At 42.2% G+C, this 25,015-nt stretch overlaps 1 protein-coding gene across 1 annotated transcript in view; it reads left to right on the top strand.

Annotated features, from left to right (window-relative positions):
- Window positions 1-25,015, top strand: part of LOC107219547 (G1/S-specific cyclin-D2) — a 121,728-nt gene that overhangs the window by 9,768 nt on the left and 86,945 nt on the right. Inside the window, exon 2 of the mRNA XM_046742730.1 lies at window positions 19,639-19,739. The gene's annotated coding sequence lies outside the window, so the exon portion shown is untranslated. The remainder of the gene's footprint in view (window positions 1-19,638; window positions 19,740-25,015) is intronic.

The raw sequence follows: 25,015 nt of genomic DNA, 5'->3' as shown, positions 1-25,015 counted from the left end.
GTTTAGGGAATATTATCGTGTATTAGGTTGATTTAAATTCAACACATCGCTCGCACGATCAGGATTATTTCGAACGACGCGACGGAGAGATGCCGATACGGAGATTAATTCGGTCCGTTCGATATTCCAACCTTTCGAATAGTAGGTGCGTGTGTGTGTATGTGTAACCATACGTCATTTAAATTTCCACGCGTTCATTCCGCTGTCGTATTTATTTACAATGTATGTGGTACATTAATTCGCTTCCGAAAGGAACTTTTTTTTTACGCTTCCTTCCCCTCTCATTCCATTTCATTCATCCAGCAATCGGCTGGTTATACGTACGTACGTCTACGCCTCTGCAATCTCATTGTCAGTTCGACTACGTGGACGACGACGTTACTAAACTCTTTACTTCGTGCCTGATGTTACAGTACGTAACGATTCGTCGATCATCTCCTTTTTATTATAACCGCGTGATGACGGTGTTATAAATTTTGTATTCTAATCATCTTTGTTTTCTTGTTTTCTTTATTTCACTCTCATTCTTCCCCCCCTCAAACTTTCCAGCAATATGTTCAATTATAAAACTCGTTGAATTACACTAAAACTCGCGGTAATGACTGCCTTTGATTTTCCCACGCTATTCCCACGGTACGATATCATAGTTTCAACGATTTTAACATATTTGACGAGATCGAAAGAATCTTTTTTATTACATGATATTCTTTAGTGTTTTATGAAAGATCATATATTTTCATGCATCATGCGAACCAACCTCTATTATGATATCTACCTATATGCTTGATTTATCGCATAATCGTCTCGTCGGTATCGAGGCACGACCAAAAAACTCTCTCTCTCTCTCTCTCTCTCTCTCTCTCTCTCTCTCTCTCTCTCTCTCTCTCTCTCTCTCTCTCTCTCTTTCCCCCCCATCATCGCATTGTCCAGCCTCTTGTCGCGGCGAGAAGAAGCTGCAGGTTGTAGTAAAAGGAAAGGTCGATGAGAGGATGAAGAGCCGGCCGCTGCTATCGCGTTACCCTCGGCGTCCTCCGTTTGTACCGAACGTAACCTAACCTAGCCCAACCCAACCGAACCCAACCTTCCGAGTAATTAATACTTTTCAATTACTTATCGCGCGTCAGAAGTGTCGTATGCCCTTCCTCTTTCCTTCCTTGTTTTTCTTTTTTTTTTTCTTCTTTTCTCCCTTTCTTGGGATAGGCAGGCAGGCAGGCAGGCGTGTATGCGTGGACGGCGGCCTGGAAGAAGAAGTAGTCCGACGTACCTACCGCGCCATCGCTCGTTCCTCTATTATGCAAAACAAACAATGGGTTAAAGCGTTTGTTGAAAAGTCCGAGGAGGTTAGGGGAGGGAGTTTAAGGAATTACGAAGGAGACTTCGGACCGCGTGGACGAGAATACGGCGCGGCGCTCCGGCTTTTCTCTACTCCCGAAAACGATTCCTGGAACTTCGTGGAAGACCAAAAACCGAAACACGAGAAGAGAGGCGAAGAGAAGAGAAGAGAGGGAGGCGTCGACGTCGGTCCGTGTGACATCGGAGATCGCCGCCTCCGCTGGGCCCCGGGCCCCATCTCGGTGGGTCCGACGCGGCGCTCGGTTTCCTCCCCCCTCTTCATGCCCAGTTGGTTGCGGCTCTCCGGGCGTCGCCGCATCTTCCTCTCACCCTCCCCCCCACCGTCTGTCTCTCTCTCTCTCTCTCTCTCTCTCTCTCTATATATATATATACCTACCCTAGGAATTCTATTTCGACCCTTATCCGATTTCAACCTATAGCTGTACATACGTTATGCTGTTTTCAGATGATGATTATACGTATGCGATGCTGGGGAGATTTCAAGCTTGATGAATTGTGGGGGTTTTAGGAAATTAGCAGCCAAAGACAATTATATTTCTCAATTGGTTCATCACGTATACCGTACACGTAATATAGAAAGTTCCAATGATTTTTGCAAAATTTTTTATCTGCACTACGTGTAATAACAATTTCAATCGAAAAATTTTGTCGAAATTTGTATATTTACGGAGCTGAATGTTATTCTGTATGTTATTTGATTTATTTTTTTTCACGCAGCTACTATCGTTTTAAATTTTTAGCCACGAAATACTCAATACTTTCATTTTGTAATTAATACAACGTTCACAGAATTGTATATGACATACGCGCACGAGAAATTTTGATGGAAAAACAAATAATGGAAGGGAATAGAAAATAGGCGGTTCGAAAAATTTGAGATCGGGTGGGTCTAAACGCTTACAATATGTGGGGTCCAACTTTTGTACGAAGCCCACTTGTCGTGTAAATTTGATACTTTTGCCGGTAGTGTTACAATGTAAACCGAGGGAGACGTGATACGCACGTAATCGACTCCCGGGCATACCGCGTCTGGAATTTTAACCGAACCATTTTGTTTTTTTCTTCGCTCTTTCCTCTTTCCACTTATTTGTATGCCGTATATTCTCAAACTTATACGTCCGTCGATCCGTAAGCGAACGGGGCTGGTGATTTGCCGCAGATATCTCGGAGCAGTGTTTTTCAACGTTCTTCTATCCCTGAACATACCTTCGGAGATGCTCTAAGCTTCTAAGGTATTAAAATTAACGATATCGGGCTAGATTTTTGCGTAATAGTAGGGATTTCGATATTTTATTCATTAAATCGCCATTATTCGCCAGGGAAAGGTGTGTATAAACAGTCTAACGAAAGATACCGTGTACAGGTTTGAAAATATTTACAACATGGCATCTGTCAAAGGGATCAAAGAGTTTCGTTGTCAGCGTAGCTCGCAGTTGGAGAGAATAATCATTGCTAAATACATGCTTGCAAACGGGGATTAAACGTTACGAATTGCAAGCACGTAAGCCTATTAATCGCAAGCGAATAAGAAGACTGTACACGAAGTACATTTTGATCAAAAGCGAATAAATTTTCCACTACAATTGGAACCCCACCAATATCTACCGACGATCAGCCAAAGATTTAACTTTCACTTTTCAAGTTTAAGAGTTTAAAAGATTCACGTAATTTTTTAGATTTTTTTACCGTGTATATTAAAACATATATCGTAATTGTATATTTTGATTGGTTACATATATTATAAGTATTACGATATCTGTGTTTCAAATATTTTACTTATCTTTCCGGCGAATATGTCCGTTACACATTTATCAATCAGATTATTTCATTTAAAAATACCCTAAATTGATATTAACGACTTGCTTCGATAACCTGACTTACCGGTGCATATGCATTTTTAATACATATCATCCGGATGATATCAGCGCAGTGTTCAGGGCACTAAATTACGACGAATACGCTCCTGCCGTAGAAAGAGATGGCGACTAGTCTTACTGTTTCCCTCCTTCTCTCTCTCCGGCTCGGACATTTTTTCCGCCACCAGGCTGCCTCTAACAATAAGAAGTAAGGTAGGTATAATATTTTACACGGAAGAAAAAAAAAACCTTGCATTTGAAAATTTTATTCGCACGCCGAATCGATCGCCACGTTCTTACAATTTGACACTGGGTGTTTATTCTTTGTCTTTATCCTCATGGCTGCGGTCCCGACGCCTTTACTTTTCGGTGGCAATACGCTCGTTATGTACATATTAAGCGGTTGTCGCAGTTGTAAGCTTTTAAACAAGTATGTGTGTACGAGATAACGCGCGATACATGTTACAAAATTCAATCCAGCGGATGTCATAAACTTTCGAGTGCAAGTTTTGATTATGAATACTTTTAATTTTAATCTTGTCGTCTCGTGTTAGACGATTTAAAATTCTTATCTATACGTACGCAGATATACTTGGTATGATGGACGATATTTTGCGGCTCTTGACATTTTGCTTTACAGCCTTGGAATTATAACACCGTGTTAGAAGAGTGACATAAAACGGACGAATAACTATCGTGCGAATCATTAAATTATACTCATTACAATATCACGTGTACTCGTATGTAGTGCAAGAGACGCGCGTGTTGCACGAATCCTTTTTTTCTTTTTTATGAAAAAAAGAAAAAACAATTAACACTTGAAACAAAAATCACCGCGTTTCTTCGCTTTTATGCAATTTATACACATAGGTACGTGTTAGAATTAGCGTTACTATTTCAGCGAAGCCACTAAAGCAAACGAATATTGTGGGAATTATCGTTTTGCCATGCAGTGTCGGTACGCGGCTTTAAAACTCTTTGCGGATTGTCTCTGCGTCATTAGGTATATATTTTAACGGTATAATCGTGACGTCTGCTACACCACCGTACCGCGATAATTAATATACAGTAGTTGTAAAAAGCTTTGCACCGCTCCCTCGATATAATATAAGCTATACGCGATACCTGTGTAGATAATGTTGTTTTAACAAATGCAGCCTGTGTCTAACAATAAGTAACAATGGTAAAATATCAACTATCGCTTTGCTCACGATACTCGCGGCTACCGTTCATAATTACGAATGATTATCATCATCGTCGTTATTATTATCATTATTGTTGTTGTTGTTGTTGTTGAACCTAGTTGCAAACCGTCACTGTGTAATTATTATATCATTAATGCAGATATTTGATCTGTACAAAGAAGTTTTGCCTACACAAAATCGCGATCGTAAAATGTGGATTATTATATTATTGTATGTTTGTTCGTTTGAAATCTTTTTCTTTTCTCTTGTACGGTTTTTGACTTTCTTTGTCAATTTATGTACATATTCGATGGAGCCGTTGGAGTCAGAATCTTTGGATTAACTGCATGATCGGCTGCTTGCACTCCGAACGCCCGTAACTTTATTGAAACGTCGACCTGATTGAAATACAGCCTCTCTCTCTCTCTCTCTCTCTCTCTGTCTCTCTTTTTCTCTTTCTCCCGGTTAATTCTCTCATACATTCTTCAACGGACTCGTTCCGATCTCGTTTCTGCAGAACTTTGTATTTAAACCTGATGCTGCGTTTGAGCGCGTGAAATTTTCTCCTTTCCTTGTTATGTTAGTAAAATATGAATCATTTAGGCAAAAAACGCGTAGCGAGGATAGAAAATCATGGCGCGTAGATTTCGAGTAATGAAATTTTTGTACGAAAAGATTTCAGGCTGATCTTGCATGGAGTATTTTTTATTTATTTTTTATTCTACTTTAGCATTCGCGGTCCGCTCGTGATTATTCATTGATATGAAATAATCGCCTTAGGAAATATACACGTATTCGTATACATACATACATGCATACATATTGTTATGCATTAGCGTGTGTACGATATTTGCATAACAGTGTTGATGTTTTTCATAATATGTGGAGGAGCCGTTTGATATTCTTCCTAATTTCTTTTTTCTTCATCTTATTCTTGTTTCAATGAATTTTCATTCGAATTCTTCTTTTTCGCATCGTCTCACGAGAGATTCCGGTGCCACATTGGGCGAGGAGAAAAAAAAAAAAAAAAAAAAGATGAATTAAGGAAAGAGAGAAAAAAATCCCGCATTGTTAGACTGAATTAATTTATTATGTATTATTACGTTATTGATGCGTACATGTATCTACTTACGTGAATATTTTCACGCACGCATGCTTCGTAATGCAAATAAGATATATTCAGCATCGATTTTAAACACTTCGGCTGCACATTCGGTCCAGATCTTCCAGGAAGCTGGATCGACTTCGGCACGCGACTTTTTTTTCCTCTCTCTTCGTACGTAATATTACAACAATACGTCTTTTGCTTACCGATATTATCGTTGTATATATATATACGTACATGTATAGTACAGGTATGAACATGTATCACTTGCTTCTTTTAAGCTGCAGCGCAGCAGCGGCATTTATTTTCCTTGTTCCCGCTGTTCCCATGAGATTCGCAACGATTACTATTAGTATTATTTTTACTTTTGTTACTTCCTTTTCTTCTCGTTCATCTTTTTCTTCCTTCACGTGAAAAATTTGAAATATGTTATATACAACGACGTATAACGCATTCACTCTCCAAGCTGTTGCGTATTCTGTTACATATACGGTGAATATTATGACGTGCAGCAATACTACCAATTACCATGTAACTTGAAAATTTTTGAATTTTGATGGCAAAATTTTCAATCTCCGTAACAAAATTCACCCTTATACTTCATTCTTGTTAAATGTCAAATGTGAGGAATTAATCATTTTATCTCTGTGTGTATACATATATTTGCGCGGTTTAATGCAATAATTATTAATGCTGTAGGGGGATAAAATCCTCAGTCGGCTGTTACTGAACTGAATATTATATTTCAAATCGCATTTTTACGAGCCCTATCCGGTTAAACTCCTCGCACGTAGGTAAAGCTGGTCGTCGTTTTCCAGGCGTCGTATAACATGAATTCAGTGGTACTCGTACATACCTCTGTATACAAGGTGGGCCAAAATAAACGGGACCGATTTGAAACGTGAATAAAATCCGGAATTTTTTGGTTTTTTTTTTTAAATAAATTTTAACCAAAATCACCGAATCCTTCAATCACAATTTAAGATCGAAATTATGTTGAACATTCTGTAACATTAATCTTTTTCAGTCTCCCAGCCACTTCTGCAAAAGCGTATATATATATATTTCAGCAAGGATTTTACAGATTTTCAAACGCTAAATGAAAGATTGGTTCTTCTAATTTCGCGCAAAAAGACAAACCAGTTTTCGAAAATCGGTCAACACGTATGGATTTTATCCACGTTTCAAATCGGTCCTGTTACTTCAGGCACACCCTGTATACGGTGTTTTCCCATATCGTCCAAATGTTTACAAGTGTAAGTTTTAATTCGCTCATACGTTACGCAAAGTCGAATGAAATTGGAATCCTTCCTTGATTTCCCTGTTCTCTATAAATTTTCTCGCTTCACAATCCAGGTCTATATACCCTCTATACACCAATGTTATACTTACATATAATGCTTGCTGAAAATACCGAAGCTTTTTATTGCACAGCCTTGAAACTGACCAACGGACGGATGAATGGAAATGAAACTTTGGGATCTACCTTGTGTGTGTGTGTGTGTGTGTTTTTTTCTATCCAGGGATAGGTGCGCGCATATATACGTATAACGAACACTATACACATGTATAATATTATACATAGGAATGCGTTGCACGTATGGGTATCCGTAAATGTATACCCACATGTGCAGCCCGAGGAATTCGGCATACCGAACGTTCCGGGATTTAAAAAAAACCTGTTTTATCCCCCCTCCCTCGTCGGGCATGAAATGTCCATTAGAGCGTCGTTTGGCAGGTGCATGTGCCAGGCATTTAAAGTGTTCGGGGGCGGGGAGAGGGAAGCGGGATTATCAATTTGAATACCTACCTGCTAGCTCGCGGATGATTGCTTGCTTAATTATCCGTGTATTCTGTATTCCAATCTCGCGTTGCCGCGTCTCTGCACGCGTATTTCCGTATTTACGCATTTGTGTACGTGCGATGTACGCTCAACTCCATCTCTACGTAAATACGTACGTGCCCTTTGATGCGAGACTGAAACTGGCGAATCCGAGTAACGAAAAATATGGGCACGTGTCCCGCGCGACAAGATTCGGACGATCAACCGTTAACTCTGTGAAACGAGCTGCGTGAATCAGTGATGAATGAAATTTCAAATGAGATGAATTTTAAATTGACATCAGAAGTAATAAAAAAATATTCAGATAAAACGCTAACGCCGAGGAGGCGTGTCAACGCTGTAGAATAAATATATACGATAAATGTATGTTTATACGTTTATAATTTCGCACTGAATCTTACGTACGGACATGTAATACGCAAAACGATCGTATTCCGCATTATTATTTTTCTTTCGTAAAATATCTCGATAGAAATCGAATTGCTTTATAAAAAATTTCGCCCGTAACGTAGAATTTTTTTTTTTCATATCAACTTCGTACTTTTTTTTTAGGAAAAATCATTATTTCGCAAATGTAGGAGCATCTCAAATTGAGTAATCTTTAATTAATAAATTCTTTAAAGGAGTTCCAAATTTTCAAAACCACGATCTTAGCTTCAATGTTTCATTACATCAACGTTACTAACTTCAATCCGCTTGCGTCGAGCTTCTCTACCGCTTTACTGCACGTACCGCACACCGTATCTCCACATGTACGTACATCGTGCATGTAAAATTCGCATAAATTCGTACACCTTGTCTGGTTTTTTTCACCAAGTTTTATCTTGCGTCGAGGCATATGGTTATGGGGTAGGCAGGATGTGCTTATCTACCCGCGGTGCGATTCGCCGCGCATGGCACCACGTAAAACGTAATAATAATAATTTGTTGAACGGAAAACGAGGGCAAAAAAACGCATGCAAAAATGTCGGAAATGAGGAACGGAATAAAACCCGCGAATATTCATCACGTTTGAGTTGTGAGCTACGTTCAACAGAGCACCGCGGACGTTGCGTGGAAAAACATCGAAACGCGGTACGACGATATTGCACTTGCTGCATTTTTACTTTCACGGTTTTCTTATTTTGTTCTCTTTCGTGTTTATCTCTCTTTCCCTTATACCTGTCCGTGTTTTACTGCCCTGATACGACTCTACGAGACACCCGTACGTTAGACACGTTATTATTATAGTAGGCATGTACGTTGGTACACATACCGAAAGGTAACTCTATACCCGTGTGACAATATAGATAATCAAATGTAGGCATGATATTCTTGGCGCCATTTACATGCGCCGTTTACATTCTGGTTCTTGAGTATACACGGTATTGTATAACAGTCAAAATGTTCCTCGTCTTTCACGCTTGGCTGCCGCCTTATTTACGTTACTATTGTACAATATCCGCAGGGCTGTTGTTTTTGCATTTTTTCACTCAGAGTTCGTCGTTTTGCGGCACTGACTTACAGACGGCACGTGATTTCTGCCGATGGAACATCTCTCGCGCAACTCCGGATCCGGTGTTTCGATTTTTTTCTAGACCCTGCTGGTTTCATCCCTCTCCTGCATCCCCGACGGGTCTCGTCCTTCTCGGGACCGTGAAGAAGCGCCGGAATTTTGATCGAGAAATTATGCGGGAGGCCGGCCGCTTCAACCCTCGGTTAAAGTATTCCGGGACCGAGAAACGCTGCTCAGAGGAGGAATGAATGTATTCGGTTACGATTATACGTCGAGGTTGTACGCTCGCTCCCTCACTCTCGACTTGCACACCCTGCAGTGAATCGGACACGCCGAGGATGCTGGGAGTGTTGTTTGATCCCGCGCCGACTGCCGCCTGAAATCTGATTTATTGATTATGATCTGATTATTAAAATTAAAATGGGGAGGTGGAGAACGCGCAGCTTGCCGATGGACCGCAAGAATTTACTCCGGAATTGCGTATCTGTTGTACCCACGGTAACGCGGAACACGCGATGCGACTGGAAAAGCTGGAGAACCCGAAATTGTCGTGGGATTTTTAATTTGATCATGGAATAAACTGAAAATATCAATTAGAAATGGTTTTTCGAGGTAACAAGTTTACTTTTTTTCATCGAGAAAACAAATTGGCTTGATCCGACCTTTTTTTTCGGCCACCTTGAACGTGTACCCAATTTCTTACACCGTATAGAATAATTTTTACTGGTAAAATTTTTTTTGTTTGTATCAATTTACTGTCAAAACTACGTAACCAGCAATTAATTTTGAAAATCAATCAAGACTGAGAATTAACTGCTTTTATTTTACGGTAATCAGCGAAAATTTTTCAGGATCTACCGAAGTACGTCGAACCGTTTCAAACCAAAACATACTCGTGTATTTTTCAAACCAAACTCCTTCAGAGTTGTCGCACTTTCGTTAAAACTCATTCACATCTCTTACTATAACTTAAACTGTCGTACATGCAAATTCGACAGCTTGGATGCGAAATCTAGGATCACAAATGTTTCGGATAATGAGTAGAGCGTTGCAGCGACTAGCCGGAGGGTCGCAGTCGATTAACCCTATTGAGAAATTTAAGCAAAAGAGGCGCTACGCCGACTGTCCCGCAGGTTTAAATCCCTGCATCCCGGATCACCGGGAGTCGTCTTAGCACCAGAAACGTGTTTCCGTTCAATCCGTGAACCGAGTTTGAATGTACGAGAGGCGGAATTTCTCTCCTTTCTCGTCGCGTAGTTCTAGGTCCGACTTGCGTCTCTCTTCGTCCTCTTGGACTCCCCGTTTCCTTCTTCTTCTTCTTCTTCTTATTGTTGTTGTTACTATTCCTCTTTTGCCAGCCAGCTCTTCTCTTTCTTCCCTTCTTTTCTCTCCTTTTCATTGGTACTCTCCCGACGTCGGAGCATCTCCGTTGCCGCTGTTGCACCGGCCAACCAGACAACACGGAAAGGTCTGCCGCCCTCCCGCGTTGCTAGCTACGGATTCTCTCGATACCGACCAAATAGCCCCGGGTTACCGAGCTATCCTCATTCAGCGATCCCCATCCCCGGGACTCTCTAAACGCCCGCGTCTTTAGAGAAATTACAGTCATTGCTATCGCACGCCCTCGTTCACTCTCAACGGCACGGCGTGCTTGCGCATGCACGATACTTACCTACTGCAACGACGATGATTCCACGGTAGACGAGATGAGCGTAGTCTAACGTAACCGTTTGTAGGTGCAACACGCAGCCTCATCTTGTAACGTTCGGACAACGGGCCTCGTCGTTACGCGTGGTGTAAGGAATCAAGGTGTGCTCTGAACGGAGATGCCCGGTAGCGAAGTCACGTGATAGTCCCCGTACGACGTCACGACAATTATAGTTAAATACAAATGACGATTTCATGTCGGGACACCTTCTCAATAACCGAATCGGCGGTGATGGACAAGAACACACCTTGTTACCTTAAACCGTGATGTGGACTGTAATTTCAATCCCATACGAAATCCCTTCATTGCCCTAGCACACATCATACTGTGAAATTGCCTGTCTTTGAATCAGACTCCCGTCCACTGCCTCATCACGCTTACTTATTTTCTTATCTTCCGTACAATCTTCGAGGGATAAATTTGTAAAAACACGATTGATTGTCTATTTCGATCGGTCATCATTTTTTTCACCGAGGCAAAACTTCTTGGATATAAATTTTTATTGTTTTCTTGTTTTCTTTTTTCGTATCGATGTACAATCACGCTTTCGAGACATTGCCGCAACAGCGTGGCGATGCGTTACTTCATTCAAAATAATGCCATTCCTGGAATATTGTTTACCTATTTCTTCGACCCTGTCGATTCCAATGTCGCAATGCAGACTGCGGTCCCTTTTATCGAATCGAACCGCTCCTAATAAATTTCGGTCACTATTTCTTGATCAACGATATTGCCTATGCGGCTACAAATTGCGACAGATCCCGACTTTTATCCAACTGAAATAAAACAACGTTTCGTCACCATGTTCTTACCACACGTATCGCATACCGTACGATTATAAAATGTTTTCCAAGACACATACGTACAGTTCCGATCACGATATCGACGGACAAAGTGTTTGTTTCCAGTCACTGCAGTTTGATGCACCCGAGAGACTCGGGATGCAGAGCATGAGCAAAGGTTGTACATACATGCAACGTAGATGCAGGTACAAGGTATAGGGATGGCACAAGACTCGTGAGCAATGCGATTCCCCCTCGCGGTAGTGCGGAAAAGTTATTCAATGCCAACCCAATAACAACGTCTATTGGATAGGTATGTACCCAGATGCACAGCTATCTCTAGTATAGGTGTAGGTACGTATGAAATGCAGGAAACACGAGTGGAAGAAGAGCGGATGGACGATGGTGTGTAGCCTGCAACGTGATCGTACACCGATGTGTACCCAGCACACAGACACCGTAACGCGCACACGAGAAGTTATGCGTTACGTCTACAAAAATAATACCCCGTCGCAGGTGGTTTCCTGGTTTTTTAAACCTCCGAGTCATTCACTCACCTTTCGCCACTTATCATCATCACACGCCTCCGCGTCCCCTTGTATCCTCCATCCTCGCCACTCTCACAATTCTTGAGCCAGAAGAAAACGGATGCGTGGTTCTCGCACGGTGCATTTGTATGCCGTATCCTAACTTGGCAGAACCTGCGGCAGGTCCTTCGGGAGCCCTGAGAAGGAACGCTGACGGACACAACCGGCGAACGACGAAACGTCGAACGTCCGACGCTCGTGATGCATATGCATACGTATGTTGCTTGTGTTCACGTACCCAGGTACAATAATGCGGGGTTTTCACTGCGTACCTGCATGTAGGGTGCGGGGGGCGGGGAGATATGTGTTATTTACATGTGACTAGCGCTAGGCATCTTCCACTTCTTCTTCTTCTTCTTCTTCTTCTTCTTCTTCTTCTTCTTCTTCATCTTCTTTTTCCTCGAACAACGCGGTGTATACCTCGGAACACAGAGAGTTGGGTAGGTATACAAATGTCTTGGAGAAAGATAGAGAAAGGAGAGAGAGGGAGAGAGAGAGAGAAGGAAGAGGAAAGGATGTGGAAGGAAGGCGCTCTCTGTTGATAGAGGATGTTTTGAAGGGAATGAGAGACTGGCGGACGGAGTAACGTGCGACAGAGGGAGACGGAGGGTAGAGAAGAGAATTGAGAAGAGAGGAGAAGAGAAAAGAAGAGAAGAGAACGTCCGAGTGAGGGCAATGCCGCTGCTGCCGCTGCTGCCATGCTGCCTTGCATCCAGTCGGTGTGAGGAGTCGAAGGAATTCCCGTGGGAGCGCGGTGCGGAACGGGTTTCTTTAAGGAACAAGAATTTGTTGAACGTGACTAAATATTGTGTCCTCCCACCTTACACCATGCGCCACCCTCATCAATGCTGAGCAGCCGGTATTCCTATTTGCATTTATACACGATGATCTTATTCCTTATTCCATCCGATATGTTATACCGCTAAATGGCAATGTCTCGTGATGACGGAGCGATGTTCTTGATTTGGGAATATGGAGGGATATCCGGAAGAGGAGGATACATACGCACATTCCGTTTCGCATTACTTTGTACACTAGTTATTGATGAAATGAGAACGTAACTGACTCAGGATTTAATTGGTTACAAGTATTAATGTTTTTTCGACGCGTTAAGAAGACCCGCTTTCCCGTATCAGGCTCTGTACTCTCTCTTCTGCTCTCGAGGCAAAATCTGACATTGAAGCTATCGATCACTGCGTACCTATCTGCTCTTATGTCGGTGAAACCGCGGAGTTTCACATCTGGATATTGCAAGGATGAAATGATTTTCTCCTGGTGTGATTTCTTCACATGTAACGCACGAATGGGAGTACATTGTAGGTAGGTACCAGACACTGGTAGCGTATGAAAGTCCCTCTAGCGAGTCAATCTTCGTTATATTTACGTACTCTTTACGTGCCCGCATCGAATGTCCGGTTTGAACTATGACGTAACGTGTAACGTCCGTTCCACTGACCAACGACTTTTGGCAGTGCGTTTGAGTTTAACTCGATCGTGACGAAATAATCGGCGACGATTTTTTTTTTTTTTTTTCTTTTCAAGAAGACAAATTCCACACTTTGCGCGTGTTAAGTATATCCTCAACGGAGAGATTTGGTCACCAACGATTGTAGCGCAGCTGCGGATCGCCTCGATCCTATCGATCATTCGGCCACTTAACCGCAGTCCTTGAAGCCTACGGAATGGAGGAAGAACCAAGATTAATTAGAAGGTCGCTTTCGGTTGTTTATAGAAGAAAGAAAAGAGATAAAGAGAGCGAGTGAGAATGGTGGAAGCTGCTTCTTCCGTTTGCACGCGCCTCTTGTTGATAATAAGGGTTCGGTGACTGGTTCGCGTACTGCCTCGAAAACCTTGACTCGGAGTTGAAGGCCATCGCGGTCGTGTGGGAGGCGGCGGCGGTCGGAAAAGGCTGTTTTACGCTTTTCGTAGTAGGTACTTATGGGCGGAGGCTCGGCCAGGCTAGTCTAAGCTAGACTACACTAGCCGCTGCTCCGTGGGGAACCCGGACCCCGTCACTAAACAGCTTCGCTCAGCGTAGGTCGGCCCTCCGGCGCATACCAGACGTACTCAATGAACTGCTCGCTCTCCGCTCCCTGCTGCCCGCCTTCTGCGTGCGGAGGACCCCGAGAGGAGCGAAAGAAGCCCCGCGTATTAATGAACTCACGGAATTTATCGGGAATTAACATCACGCGTGGACGTTCGTCGTGCACGTTCAGCCGATCGGTGGGTACGTGCGCGTTTTATCACGTTCGAACGGATCCGTCGACGCTGCTGCGAACCGCACTTTGCGAGTCCCTTTAAATTCGGACCCTTTCTTACCGTTATCGCACCTCAGAGAAGAATCTGGAATTCATGTTGAATTTTTTTAAATCATCGGTTCAAGATTTTATACAAATTATTGGTGGATTGTGAGTTTTATTTTTTTATTTCTTGCAACGCGCCTCAAAATTCGCGAATATACGTTTATCTGCAGCGACTAAAAGATTTGGAAAACAATTGAAACTAACCGAAAAGTTCGGTTTCTCTTTACGGTAACGAGGTAGTCCGACAGCTGGCTTCTTTCGTAAAAACTCGGATAGGTAGACCAAAAAAGGAAGCTGTGATAACAAATAAAAATCAAGGACAGTCGTACGAGTCGGGTCAAAAAGTAAAAACTAGCTTGGAAATTGTGTGCATGCGGGTACACGTACCTACCATACATTGTACGACAAGGTATGAAGAAAAGTTTAAAATAAATGGAAAAAGGGACCGGAGGAGGAGTCGAGGCCGGGTTTATATCTGTAGATGTTGTATCAATGCATGTGTATATACGTGCATGCACAGCGAAAGGACCTACGCCAAGAATGGACAGTTTTTTGGTCCAGCACAAACGAAGAGGCGTCCGTGTAGGTTCTGCATCGCATATACAACACGAAGCTTGCGGCTTTAGTCTCTTCTAGTCTATATATCTATAGAGTTGAGTGGCTGTAACGCCGTCGCGTCGTTGGGATCAGTGAATGCTTGCATCGCAACACTGATCGGGACCGCGCATAGAAGTTCCCAGGGAGATACGGAGGCCCTAAGACCTGTCGGTCCCAGCGGGGGTCGAGAGCAAGGTGCCCAACATAAATTATAATATATATATGTATGTATGTATATACGTACAGGGTCTTCGCAGCTTTGCGTAGTTGCATATGCGTGTGCGAGTAGATATGAACGCGATGCTGTGTCAATTTGAATTCTACACATCGAATATTTACTCGAAATCACGGAACTGCCGCACCTACCTTGAGTAAGGTTCTAATTGCTGAAACTTGCTGCTGCTGACATCATTTATTTGCCGTTGTTTTCCTACGATACAATTCGAAGCTCGCGCGGTGTACAAGTTCAGATCAACTCGAATCCAGCCGGGGGCAAAACTTGGCAGGATCGAGCTTGCGAAAATAAAATAACGAAATTTAAGAAGAATTCGTGAAAATCTTGATTGTTGCAATTGGAGAATGTGCGAAATGTTGAAAAATTCAAAAATCAACTAATCTTCGCGCACTGTTATAGAATCTAAGATTGCATTGCGTAACGATATAATTATTTTTTTGGATTTCCTCGACGTGTACGGAAAAAAAAAAAAAAAAAAAAAACGTAAGCATTAATTTTTAGTGCATCTTTGCACCGTGCACAGGAGGCGAGAAGATGATGTATCTTGTACCTACTCCTTACGTCTTTCGGCACCGTAAACAGGCACTTGTAATATATATTTCCACCTGACCGGCGGTACCGAATCATCTCACGATCTGCATAAACGTGTCTTATTGTCTACCGGCGCTGCAGTTCACTTGAGGGGCCAAAAGCGGGAGGCGAGAGGAAAAGGGGGCTACTGCAAGCTTCTGGGAAAAATCGTTATGCGATGCAACGCGGCACGCCGAAGAATCTCGCCCGTGGCTGAAATCTTGAAGATGAACGACGTCCGATGGCTCGCGTGTCGGCTCGGAGCTGAAAGAATAATATACCTATGTGTGTATACGTACATATCAAGCCGTTTTAAGAAAACATAATTTGCGAATTTCCACCGTGGTACCTTCTGAAATGTTTATTTCGGCTCAAAGAAAGATTCTATGAAAAAAATGAGCGTTTTACGTTACGTCTAACAAGGAAGGTATCCTAGGTCTAACTCTCCGATTTGATCCCTTTTGTAATATATTATAATAGACTAAAAACTATGCAACGAGCATTTTTTTTTTTTTTTTCATCTGTCATCAAACACGTTATGGGGGTAAAACCACCCTCCGATGTAAGCCGTGTCAAGAGGCGATTTCGCGGTTTCACCCACAAGAACACATAATATTTTTTAACCAATGCAACGGGAAAAGTTTTCTCATAACGAAAAATGAAAAATTTAATTTCATCAATTGAAAAAAACAAATAACACTGCCAATTCACCCCCTTACGGTGTTCAACGGTAGATGAAAAAAAATGCGTGTCGCTTAGTTTTCAGCCTACTTTAACATGTTGAAAAAGAAACGAAATACCTTGTAAGATGGCGCTCCCTCAATTTTTCACTTTTTTCGCATTTTTTTCTGTTAATGCCGGGGTCCCACTTCGATATGCAATGGAACGCGCGTGGGCTTGTGTCCCGTATAGGGACCAGCGGTAAGAGAGAGATAGTTATGGTGTACCCCGTCCACGTTTGTCTAATACGTGGTGACTACCTCTTCCAAAAACATTTACCATCAGAGCAGAAGACTGGCCGTGGAGTAAGCTGTAACCCTGATGTTTGCAGCCCGGAATATAGATATTATCTACAAAATTCATCTTCTCTGCAAACAGAAATTGAATAAACTTCATCTCAGGCGTAACGTACAACGCTCATCTTTTGAAAGAATCTTTTTCTAAACCCAAACAAACTTTTCAGAGGGTACCACGGTGGAAATTGGCAAATTATTTTTTCCTGAAACACCCTAAAATATATACATTCCCGTACATGGTATTCGAATTTAATTACACCTGTCTACTACGGTCAATTAACGGATCTAATTACCGTTCAGCCAATTTGCCAAATATCTTTGTACTCCGAATGAAATGAAACGTTCGTGCAACATTTTTTTTTCTTACCTTGTACGAATATCGTTACGCGCACACAGGTTACATCACGTGCTTTAAATACTCGCGAGTAAAAAGATCGCAGTTGTAGTTTTGCCGAAATACAGGAAAATCTCGAACGATCACAAACACGACGATTCTGTCATTCGAATTTGTTTACCAAGCGTGTAATTCGGATACTATACACGCAGGCGATACTGCATATTGATTTTACAGTTTAGCTCCGGTTATTCAAGTTAGAATGTTACAATTCTTGACGTGCGGGGGTCAACGAACGCCCCAAAATACAACAGGTATACCTGTACATCCGCATCGCCTGTGGTGTATTCCTACATTCATACCACCCACACACTCTCGCCTCTCGCGTACGCGCACGCACCATCGAAAATACAATTCATCGTCCGCAGACGCGCCGCGAGTCGTAAAATTGACCGATACTCCGAAACGCGGTGCCTCCATCCCTCGCCTTAATTTACACACCTCTTTAAAACGCCCCATCTCCCCAATATATGCATCTGTTGGAAAGCCCCCCGCCCCCTAAAAGGCAAGAAATCTTTCCTAATTCGTTCGTAATGAGTCGAATCAATTATCGACTCGTCAGATGCAATGCGCCGTACCTTTTTTTCGATAGGGGCAGGGTGGAGGGAGGTTAGTTCGATTACGAATGCTTTTAACGTGTCCCCACAGACACACCTTCGGCTATATGCTATTGTCCGGTGGTTGATAAGTTAACCTTCCCATTATCACTCCCCTGCTATTTTTATCTATATCGTTTCAACATGTGGTGAGATAAAGAGATTTCGATCAAGGGTATAAAGCCACATGCCGCGGTATTGTACGGTACTGGACGCGGAAAATAGATTTGGGGAAACGAAACAACGAAATCGATCGGAAAGGTTGGCACAACTAACGGGCGATAGATCAAAGCGATCGGTATCGTGTGGTCTCGAAACACGTCATCGTTCGATCATTTCGACTGAAACCTTTACCGTTGCTTCTGTAGAAAATTGATGTTTTACGTGATTTGACGAGAGAAATTTAATTTATTGAGAAAAGACCGACTGACACTGATTGTATAAGAGCGAGAAAAAAAGGAAGAAGACTGCAACGACGACGATGCATTCCTTACTGAATTAACATTACAATTCTTCGATAATTAATTGTTGGAAACTCGTTGCTGTGCAGGCAGAGGAGAGGACGAGGTGTCGTTTTACCTACGTTGTATGTAACCGCGTTATGTATACCCAACCGCGCGTATATGCATGTACATACGTACGTGTGTCCACGGTAGCACCTGACAAATGTATGCAGGTATATGTTACGTACATACATGTACCATTGTACGTAGGTACGTAGAACAGCGTCTCGTGGAAGCTGGACAACGACGTCGAAGGCGCACGAGCAAGGCAGGCCGGATATCGATGTCAAAACTGCATTCTTTGCAAAACCTCATCTCCGCAAGAGCCGCCGCGTTTCTTTCATCGTGTAGGTATTCGCAGTTCGCACGGATACAGATCGTGTACGATAAGTTCGCAGGTGTGCAAGAAGCGTCGATCCACCCGTGACACGATCGTGGTTTTGTAGTATGTATAACGTTTCTTAATGGAATTGAAAAATGAGAAACTTTTTTCTCATCTCGCTTCTCGATCTTCTTCTCGGATTTTAAAATCGCAACACACCCGAGACAGGTATATGCAACGTGTATGTATATAATACGGATGAAAATTTTCTATGCTAAGGACGATCACCTCGTACGGGCTTTTGCAATTAAATAAGTGACCACCAAAAATCGACGAATAGTGGTTGAAACAGTCACCAGAATTGCGCTAATAAGCAATCAGAGTTCAATCCCACTGGCGCTTTCTTTTAATTGTGAACATTTTTGCTACAGCAACGCCATCTTTATTGTACTCCACACTGTCGGAAAATTCACGGTGTCAATAAAAGTCCGCATCGATTAGTGTAAAATTAAACGTCATCTTCTCGGCACCAAGCGGTCTTAAATCCAACACAACAACGGTGTTATCTTTGAACACCGCACTTCGAACAGTTTATTTTGCGGACACTTTCTGTAGACGGAGACAGTAATTCTCTATCTTCCGTAGTAATGAGGGTCAAGCCGAAACAGCTGATTAAGAAAAACTGCCGACCGTTGAAAGACAACCGCTCGAGCTCGAAGGAAGAAGCGCATCGTCGTCGTTGCGGAGGATGAAAGTTTTAACAGACCGGGCAAAGATAGTTTCGTGCGGCCTACCACAGCATCCCGTCTGTATTTCTTTTTGTCTACCGTTTCGCGGCGGTACTTCGCCAAGGGCTGAAACAGGCATTAACGACCGCCGGTTTTGCTTCTTCGTTCGTCTCTATCTCCCCCCTCCCCCCCCCCCCTCCTCTTGTTATTCGCGCAAACTCACAACCGTGCAGACACGGTCTCCGTGCCTCCTTTTCCTCCTCCATCTATGCCCTCTGCGGATGAATTTTTTTTTTCCACGCGTGCAGCGCTCGCGCGTTCGCGAATTATCGCGCGTAAATATACGCAACAGAATTTTCTCTCGGACGTATTTCATTCTCTCGAGACGAAGGACGCGGGAAAAAGTTCAGGCGTCTTATACTCGACCTTTGTTCATATCCTTTGTTTATCCTTTGTTACAGTTGCAGAATCTTAAAATTTACTCAACGTGGAACTGGCCGTGAACTCCACCGATGATCGACGTGTTTCGGACTTCGTTTTCGATCGGATATGCAGTTTATCGGTGAGCTCCTTTTGTCTATCCTAATTTTTTTTCTTCTCTTCAGTCACGGGTATAAACTTGTCATCTTTTTCTTTATTTTCCAATCACGTCGATCGATAGAACTTGTTCTTGCTCTTTAGCAGCTTATGCCTACGCTACCTACAAACTCGCCGATATGTTGCACCGTACACTACCTGCGTATATTGCGCTCCATACATAGCGTTAATCCCTCATTTACTCTACGCCGTTACAGGCGTTTCGGTTTTTTCAACTTGTTTTTCTATTTCCTACGGGTTTTATAATTCTCGGCCAATTATACACGGTGATTCGTGTTTCTCCGCATTCGCCATTGCACATCGTGTATACCAACGGGCAAATTCCTCACTCGATTACTAGCGAAGAAGCGCATTCATCAGGAATTCTATGCACAAATCAAAGAGTTGAAGATATCACGTAGACGGTTGGTATTTTCTCTTCTCTCGGCAATTTTCAAGCCTGTAACAGGTATAAAATGATATATTTCAATCAACGATTATCAACAATTTGAACTACGTGTCAGGTATGTGTTATCGAATGAGAAGAAAAAAAGAAGAACTGTCCGCTTCTTGAGATTGAATTTTGAAAAAACACTCTTTCAATTCTTTCGTTTGGAAATTTAAAAGCGTTGCCCGTACAGGGTGGAATATGGATCACAGATACCGATCGTAAGTGAACGTTATAGGAAATAGCGATAGCATTGAGGTTCGTCGAATCGTTTTTATCTCCCATATTATTTTTTATCTTTCGCTTGCATTGAGGAGGCGGAAACATTCGTTACTCGGACGTTTCTCGCGCATAGCACAAAAGTATTATATACCTGCATGTACGTTGCGTGTAACGCGTGTATACACATATTTGTATACACAAAAGCTTTAATTTAGGTATGTTACACACGCCGTAGTGGCTGTGCAGCTTATACAACAAGCGCAGGCAACTCCGAGGAGGAATCTTTATGGATATAGGCACGAGAATTCTCTCTTCAACTTCCGTTTCTCTCTCGAGCTACTACCGCACGTATACCGAGGCGTCATCGTCCTGGGTACATGTGCATATACGTGTGTGTATACACGAAAAAAAAGAAAAAAATAATGAAAAAACGGAATGTAAAAGGAAAAAGTCATAAAAATAATGAAATACCGTCGAGCCCTCCTAGGATATATCGTATGCTACTATGCTCGCGTGCATAGCAAACAGCACCGCCACCTTCTTCCCCTTCGCCTTCTCCTCTCGTATATCTTTTTAGGGTACGACAAATCTCAGGAGTTTCCGTTGTCTAGGAACGGATTTGATGAAAATAAAAAAAAATCGGATCAAAAGCCGATGAAATCGCGAGAAAAATTTGCCAAAGAATCAACGAGGACATCGGAACATGTCGAGGTGTATTACAGATTGTAGGTAATATTATTATTCGAGTGACGATGAAAATGAGAAGCGGAAGTGCGACACCGTCGCTTTGTACATTGGTGGTGAAAAAGTGAAGACGGTGCCGTGTGCTTGAGGGAAGGGAGGTGGAGGACGGGGACAAAATGACCGGTATCATGATGCGAAAGGGTAACCGCAAAGGTAGCTTTGGTGGCAAGGAAATTGTTCCAGTTCGACTACGAGAGTGTAAGAGCTTACTCTACCGTGACACGGCATCCTGCAACAGGCCATACGCTCAAGACTTCCGGCCTGGCACGCACGGGCAGACAGTGCCTAGTCACGAACTGCTCTCGTAATTGTTTCCTTGACAGTGCACCAGCGACGGCTAGAACCCGAGTACCAATATTCGGCGACAATTCGTAACCAGTAACCTACTACCGTTCTTCTTCACCTTTCTCCTACTTTTCGAATGCAATCCTCTCGCGAGATTGTATAATTTCTAGGTTCGAATAACGAGAGGGGGAGGATTGTTACGCGGTAATTTTTGCTCCGATGTCGGCAAACGAGTGCGAATGGATTATTCGAATATCGTAACGAGGGCATATCGGGAGGAGTAATTATTGTGAGAACATTGCGGACTGAAATTGTGATCGTTGTTAAGGCAGACGTTATGCTAGTTGAACTGACTAATGATACATCCTCGCTGATCGTGCACAGCCCATATTCAGCCGTTGGCTTTGGTTTTCCTGACCTAATGAAATTTGCGGCGGAAAGAAGAAGCAATTACGGCTGGGCTGAGCCGAGCCTCGCTCTGGGTGTACACCGTACACGGTTTGTAAGAAAACCTTCAAGTTGCATTATATGTATATATATATATATACATAGGAAATAGGTATATACATGTATACCAGTTGCCTTTGCGTGTCTAGAATTACCGGACTCGGTCTCGTGTACGAATTCGGTATGTATGTACATATAAATCCCAGGAACGATGTTTACCCTCAACGAATTTAGAATTACCGACCCTCTTTCATCATGAGTTTGGTGAAAAGTTTCAAAGGGCTTCGATCCTCTCATTAGACTAGCAAGAATTGTACCTTCCGTATAAATTACGACCACACAACAGTGCTCGAGGAATCTCGAAACGTTCGAGTTTCTTTAAGAATATCTTTCTGGATTTTAACCTGCGGTTCTCAACTATTGAGGAAACAAAACAACGCTAATCATGTAGGTACCATGATAATTCTAATCTTTATTTGGCGTTCAAAGTGTACGAAGTTTATAATGACACCGGTCAACACGAATTATGAGTCTGGGTTCAGAGTTACGAGTCCGAGTAACTATCAAATAAAAAATTAGTTTTATCAGATAAAGTTTGTTTTCGTAGAAACCAGAACGATGTATCGGATTTTGAGAAAGATTACCTATTTTCTCAAATATTTATTGTAAATAACAATTAAACAGACTTCGGTTTTGCATTCAAATCACTTTTGTTCGAAAATAATAATTGATAGTAAACTAAAAATGTAAGCTATCAACCAAAAGCTTCAAGACTTATCTATCAACGCAAAAAAGACAAAAACAAACTATACAAGCAATAAACAAAGCTTTTGGCTATCATTCGATGTATAGAATCGACATTTTTTTATCTCAATAGAAACTAAAAAACTAAAAAAAAAAAAATAACACTTTTTTCTGGTCACCCGTGCAATTGATCTAGAATCTGTATATGTATATGCGTGCGTAAAAAACTGTTCTCTTATAACTGCTCCAGTATCAATCCGACACTCGATAAATCCTGCGCTCGGTTCCCAATGCAGGATAGGAGGATCAGCTGGCGGTGAAGTAGATATTTATTTACTCGTTCACCCGACGCGGCGTTCGCGGCTCATGCATTTATTCACGAAGGTACAAGAGGCCTATACGGGTATTAGTAGTCCTCGAAACTATAACGCGCCGCAGATAAATCCCCCCCTGCGAATGATCCCCGGTTGGGCATGACAGTTTTTTGGCACTGGCTTACAGCTGGCGATTCTTTGCTAACGCGGACAAGTTGCGTTCCTTAACAGGCGATGGTGATAAATAACGCGAGTGAGCTCGTACCTCGTTTCAATCCTCGTCGGAGCTCGTCTAGCCGTTCTTCCTTTCCTTTTTCTTCCTTCCGTCTTTTCCTCCTTCTCCGAGTCCACCGCTTCCTTAGTCGGTGAGGCAAAAAGGAACTGACCATATGGCGTTGTTCTCGCCCGGAGAAACCGGGCGAAGATATAATCGGGGAAACCGTCGCGTTGCCGCAATCTGACGACGACGGATGTGTAAGGAGGTATTAAACTGCGGAAACACCATATCCGACATTTTTCACAAGTCGCGCAGGCTGCTTAATAATCATCGTCATGCTCAAAAATCCCGAGAATCCAGGCGTACGGGGATGTTACGGGGAAGAAAAAAATTGGACCTCGTGTTGGTAGCTTCTCTAAAAACACTATTTCCTTTTCTCCTAACATTATAAACAAAACTCGGGCCGTCCAGATTCTCTATAAGAGTCAGGGTGGTCAGAGGGTTTCGGGTTGTGCGGTTTTATGGGGGTTGGATGTGTGCGTCTTCAGTCTCCGTGGACCGACTGTGCGGTTGTTTGTCGACTTTGAAAACAACTCGATTCTTGGAATAGCTGCAGTTTCCCTGCAAGGAGGGTCCACTGGGTCACATCGATGGAAAGAGAAGCGATGAAAAGCCCCGTTGGGAATTTTTTCCTTCGTTGAACGATTCTTCTTTCTTATATTATATATATATATATATATATATGTATATATATCTTTGTTTCGCTATTCAAACCACTCGCACAGCAGAAGATTTGCGAGCCGTGTGCACGATTGTAAAAATATATATCATACGTTATACGATTAAACGTAATTAAGATAATTATTTCGACGCGTGTGTATGCCAATTAATTATTATCTTTATCCGTATAATACTTTGTATGTAATTTCTAGGTGTATCAAGCTTCAAAAGGAAATGGCAATCTCGTAAAGTTTTTATCACTGACCTGCCTACCGACCTAATTATCTCTATCTCTCTCTTTATTTTTCGGTGTTTTTTGTTTTCTTTTTTTTTTTATCTCGTACATTATTTTTTTACCGCATCGAATGCTCTGCTATACGTATATTGAGTAAAAGATTGAAACAATAATTAAATTGAGACAGTTACGTATTACCGGCGATATTATTATTTCTGTTGAGAAATTCGTCTCTTCAGAGCACAGTTGTAGAATATTAGTGTGCAGGTGACATGTTTACAACATGTTCCAACTGCATGAATATATTAATATATCTAATAATATATATATATATTCTATGGCACTTTCTTCTAGCGAATATCGATATGTGTATTTTCATATCATTAATAGACGACCTTGTCCGTCTTGCGTGGCTTTCGTCAAAAGTTGGAATATATTGTAAACGTGTCACCTACACACTAATATTCCATAATTGTGCTCTGAAGAGACGAATTTCTCAACAAATATAGATACAGGCACACGAAAACAAATTCGAATTTACTGGTGATGAGAGAAATTAAAGACAACAGAGTCTGGGCGGCTAGGTGGTCTAGCGGAGTAAGGCTCCGGCTAAGCATCTCTAGACGCCAGGTTAGATTCCTGGCTCCGTCGTTAATTTTTCGAAATCACCAAAATTTTCCAATTTACGTTCTATTATTATTTCTGTTTGTTTCATCATCATCGAGTTAATTTTGACGCCGCGAATAACCACGTGCAATGGTGTTGATCAAGTCAGGCGGATATCGTTAATAGCAAGAGAACAATTTTCGAGAAAAAGATCAAAATCGTTATCAAGATCGGACGAAATTAGTCTGATTATCAATTTCTTACTGCGATTAAGGGTGAG

Source organism: Neodiprion lecontei, chromosome 6 (assembly GCF_021901455.1).
Source record: "Neodiprion lecontei isolate iyNeoLeco1 chromosome 6, iyNeoLeco1.1, whole genome shotgun sequence".
NCBI classification, from domain to species: Eukaryota; Metazoa; Arthropoda; class Insecta; order Hymenoptera; family Diprionidae; genus Neodiprion; species Neodiprion lecontei.
The sequence above is the reverse complement of the archived record's forward strand: the minus strand, read 5'-3'. Positions and strand labels throughout refer to the sequence as shown.